This window comes from Brienomyrus brachyistius, chromosome 12 (assembly GCF_023856365.1).
Source record: "Brienomyrus brachyistius isolate T26 chromosome 12, BBRACH_0.4, whole genome shotgun sequence".
NCBI lineage: Eukaryota > Metazoa > Chordata > Actinopteri > Osteoglossiformes > Mormyridae > Brienomyrus > Brienomyrus brachyistius.
In genome coordinates this window covers 15,542,108-15,546,890 of record NC_064544.1, presented here as the reverse complement: position 1 = coordinate 15,546,890, position 4,783 = coordinate 15,542,108, and the positions used below count along the sequence as shown (strand labels likewise).

Genomic DNA, 4,783 nt, shown 5'->3' with positions numbered 1-4,783 from the left:
CATAATATAATCAACATCGCCATGACTAAAGTCAAATAAAATCTATTGCGACTTTGCGTCACTGTAGTCGTGGCCGAGCGGTTAAGGCGATGGACTAGAAATCCATTGGGGTCTCCCCGCGCAGGTTCGAATCCTGCCGACTACGAAATTTATTTTGATTTTTAAGTGTATTGAAAAATTCGAATAATTAATCATGTTGCTTAGAAACCATGTAAACAGCATATTTAGCTTATCATTATGACGACTTTTCGAGCGAATACCTAAATTCTCAAACAGTGCTCTGTATTAGCATGTGTTTTTCCTAATTCTCCATTATGTGTACCGGCGCTATTTGCACCTCAAGGCGCTGCAGCGATGTTGTCTGTTTCAGAAGAAAACGGTATTACTATAATTCGTCGATAATCGTTGATCCAAATCAAAAATTCAACATCTGGTTTGGGTCAAAAGACTGCAAATATTCATCAATATTGCAACACTAATATAATCAGAAAATGAATTTTGTTTATTGCCAAATAAGTACAATGAATAATAAAGCAACAAAGTACTAAGAAACAAACTGGATCACAAAACATTACAAAAACAGATAATCTTGATGCATTTTGTTGATTATGGTGTTCACTAAACAGGTCACTGTTATAGGTCACTAAACAGGCTCGCTACAATATTTACTTGGACAGTACATTAACACTTGTATGTAAAAGTTTTCTTGTTGGCTGATGTAATTGATTTTAGTGTTTGTTCCTCTCAAGCCGGCGCAAACCAGTCAGCTCAGTGACCTACCATGGAGAAGGATAAAGATCTAGGACATGTTGCCATAGAAGTATTTAAGGATAAACCCTCTACTCAGATTAAAAATTCTGTGTTGCCACTACAATATCCTACAATATCCTACTACAAATGTAGCTAGCTAACCCAGTCATCTATGCCCAACGAACACTAGTTCCTGGATTCTGCTTTAGTGCCTCTACTGCCAAGAACATTTATTGAACATCTGCTGCCTTCCCCACAATTAAACACAGCAAATTACTATCCTTGTTCTCCATAGACCTGAAGGTTGTCTTTGGACAGAAAAGGATTATTCTTTTGCGTATGTAATTCAACAATACCTACTCTTTATGTGTTTAAACAGTCGATCTATTTGGGCCTCACAATGACTTTTGACCCATCTAGGCAACATTCATAAAATACTTGAGAAAATGAACATTGCTAACTTTATTCTCACCGATTTAACATACTTTTGTATATTCTAAGACTGTATTCTAAGACTCAATAGAAAGGGTGGGTAGTCGTGGCCGTACCTTCTGGCAATCGGATTCCTAACATTTCCTAACCACATCACAATTTCCTAACAACTTTCTAACAATTCCTAACGATTCCTAACGATTCCTAACAATACTGCAAGAATATCTCAATTTTTTTCAATCGCAACACGAAGTGTGGGTAGTCGTGGCCGAGTGGTTAAGGCGATGGACTAGAAATCCATTGGGGTCTCCCCGCGCAGGTTCGAATCCTGCCGACTACGTTTGTATTTTTAGCAGCTGCTTACCAATTGAAATGAACACTCGATTTCACGAATTAGGGTGTGAGTATAAATAATTTCTTTATGCTTCACTGACCAGCTCACGAATTGAATTGTTATACAGAGTTCGGTGAGATGTTTTCTGCACTTTCTGTGTCGGCCGCCAAACGGCCAAAAGGAACTCCTACACATCTAATGAGCATGACGATATTTTAAAGTTTATTTTCCTACAAAAATGACACAGCGTAATTGCTCATACCTTATAGGGTCCCTTTTCACAGTTTTTTTTACTACTTTAAAACATTTACATCACCAAAAACAAAGAAACGATTATTGTGACGCAACTATCTGTGGAAAACCACAGGATTAATGCAGTAACAGTAGATGAACTAGCAACAGTACAAACGAAAACGGTAGGAGGATACACTTCTGGGAAATACCGTACTAAAATTCACACGTACATTGAATAACATTTGTCAGAGCCAATGAGAATGGGGGACACATAGGCGCCAATCTTATTTTGACTCCCATCTCCGCCTTTTTAACTTACATTTTTATTTCAAATTGTAGAATTACTTGTGATTTTCTGCATTTAATAATAAAAAAAAAACAAATCACCGTATGTTAACTGGGATATGCTTCCTGCAACTCTACCCGTGAATTATTGGAAAAGTAGAATGATAATCTGCGTCAGATTTGGTGTGATTGTGTGAAGATTTAACGCCACTAGTTTACACCCTAACCCGGAACGTAAATGAACATAACTCCCATTTAGCTTTTCTGTTGCCCATGGGCGTCGCTAGACCACTTTTACTGGAGCACTTGAAGCAGAATTTATGTACTATGCTTATTGTCTCGCAACGCCCCAGTTGTCTCCCCACCTCCTTATCTGCAAAACGAGTTCAGTGATACGTCGTATGTGATGGAGTCAGTAGGTATTGAACTATTGAAGCGGCTGCCTTAATAGAAACGGACTGTTGGCGCCCCAATGTGGTGAATATCCAGCACAATAAGTCAGTCTGAAAGTCGTCATACCAGGAGCTTAAGATAGTCTCCGTTCTGAGTGCTTCCCTGTTCAAGTCAGCTGATTGACTGCAATCTGTGGCATTTTTCGCAAAGATCAAAAGGTCTTGGCTTACTACATGAGCCATAGATTAGAATGGTAGATTTCTGGTTCTTTGAGCTCTGGGTTTTATGATTTTATTTACCATATACGTAGCCCTGCACAGAAAAACAGGAAATAGGCTGAATGACAAGTTGAACAGAAGCATAGTCCATACTCACATTAAGACCAGGGCTGCCTGACTGGAGTTCTTTCGAATTATTTCGGTCAGCCTCACCTTTCTCTCAGACTGCAGGAACCATATCAATATCATATCAGGAGAGGAAAGGAGAAAAAGAAGACATTAAACTGGAAAGAAGGGAAAAAATATACCCAAAATGTTAAAAAATAAAGTTCAAATGTATCCATAGCCACATTCAGACATGGTATTAAGAAACTCAGATATGGTACTTAGGGACTCAGACATGGTACTCAGGGACTCAGACATGGTATTTCAGAAACTCAGACACGGTACTCAGGGACTCAGACATGGTACTCATGGACTCAGACATGGCTTCATTCCCACTCAGACAGATACATACACACTATCTGTTTCTGATATACACTAGGATGCACCTTCAAAGGCACACACATGCTCACATGCTTCGAGTATGTAATTCAACAATACCTACTCTTTATGTGTTTAAACAGTCGATCTATTTGGGCCTCACAATGACTTTTGACCCATCTAGGCAACATTCATAAAATACTTGAGAAAATGAACATTGTTACCTTTATTCTCATCGATTTAATATACTTTTGTATATTCTTTCATGATTATCTAAGACTCAATAGAAAGTGTGGGTAGTAGTGGCCGTACCTTCTGGCAATCGGATTCCTAACATGTACCAACCATACCACAATTTCCTAACAACTTTCTAACAATTCCTAACGATTCCTAACGATTCCTAACAATACTGCAAGAATATCTCACATTTTTTTCAATCGCAACATGAAGCGTGGGTAGTCGTGGCCGAGTGGTTAAGGCGATGGACTAGAAATCCATTGGGGTCTCCCCGCGCAGGTTCGAATCCTGCCGACTACGTCTGTAGTTTTAGCAGCTGCTTACCAATTGAAATGAACACTCGTCTTCACAAATTAGGGTGTGAGTGTAAATAATTTCTTTATGCTTCACTAACCAGCTCACGAATTGAATTGTTATATATAGTTCGGTGAGATGTTTTCTGCACTTTCTGTGTCGGCCGCTAAACAGCCAAAAGGAACTCCTACACATCTAATGAGCATGACGATCTTTTAAAGTTTATTTTCCTACAAAAATGACACAGCATAATTGCTCATACCTTACTTCATTTCAAGTCTCAGTTTTTTTTACTACTTTAAAAAATTTACATCACCAAAACCAAGAAAAGATTATTGTGACGCAGCTATCTGTGGAAAACCACAGGATTAATGCAGTAACAGTAGATGAACTAGCAAGAGTACAAACGAAAACGGTAGGAGGATACACTTCTGGGAAATACCGTACTAAATTTCACACGTGCATTGAATAACATCTGTCAGAGCCAATGACATAACACATGTCTCGCAACGCCCCAGTTGTCTCCCCACCTCCTTATCTGCAAAACGAGTTCAGTGATACGTCGTATGTGATGGAGTCAGTAGGTATTGAACTATTGAAGCGGCTGCTAAACAGCTAAAAGGAACTCCTACAAATTAATCCTATTTTGAGGGGGCGGCGCAACTTGACTCCCATCTCCGCCTCTTTAACTTACATTTTTATTTCAAATTGTAGAATTACTTGTGATTTTCTGCATTTAATAATAAAAAAAAAAACAAATCACCATATGTTAACTGGGATATGCTTCCTGCAACTCTACCCGTGAATTACTGGAAAAGTAGAATGATAATCTGCGTCAGGTTTGGTGTGATTGTGTGAAAATTTAACGCCACTAGTTTACACCCTAACCCGGAACGTAAATGAATATAACTTCCATTTCGCTTTTCTGTCGCCCATGGGCGTCGCTAGACCACTTTTACTGGAGCACTTGAAGCAGAATTTATGTACTGTGCTTATTTTTTCGCAACGCCCACGTTGTCTCCCCATCTCCTTATCTGCAAAACGAGTTCAGTGATACGTCGTATGTGATGCGTAGTGTCAACTAGTTTCGGCACGCGGAATCCCAGTTCACTAGTGAACGAAC

The 4,783-nt window shown here is 39.1% G+C and overlaps 3 non-coding genes across 3 annotated transcripts; all 3 read left to right on the top strand.

Annotated features, from left to right (window-relative positions):
• The first annotated feature begins 63 nt into the window (after nucleotides 1-63).
• Nucleotides 64-145, top strand: trnas-aga (transfer RNA serine (anticodon AGA)). Its single transcript has one exon. It is a non-coding gene; the product is annotated as a tRNA-Ser (tRNA).
• A 1,295-nt stretch (nucleotides 146-1,440) lies between these two features.
• Nucleotides 1,441-1,522, top strand: trnas-aga (transfer RNA serine (anticodon AGA)). The gene has a single exon. It is a non-coding gene; the product is annotated as a tRNA-Ser (tRNA).
• A 2,062-nt stretch (nucleotides 1,523-3,584) lies between these two features.
• Nucleotides 3,585-3,666, top strand: trnas-aga (transfer RNA serine (anticodon AGA)). The gene has a single exon. It is a non-coding gene; the product is annotated as a tRNA-Ser (tRNA).
• Nucleotides 3,667-4,783: the final 1,117 nt, after the last annotated feature.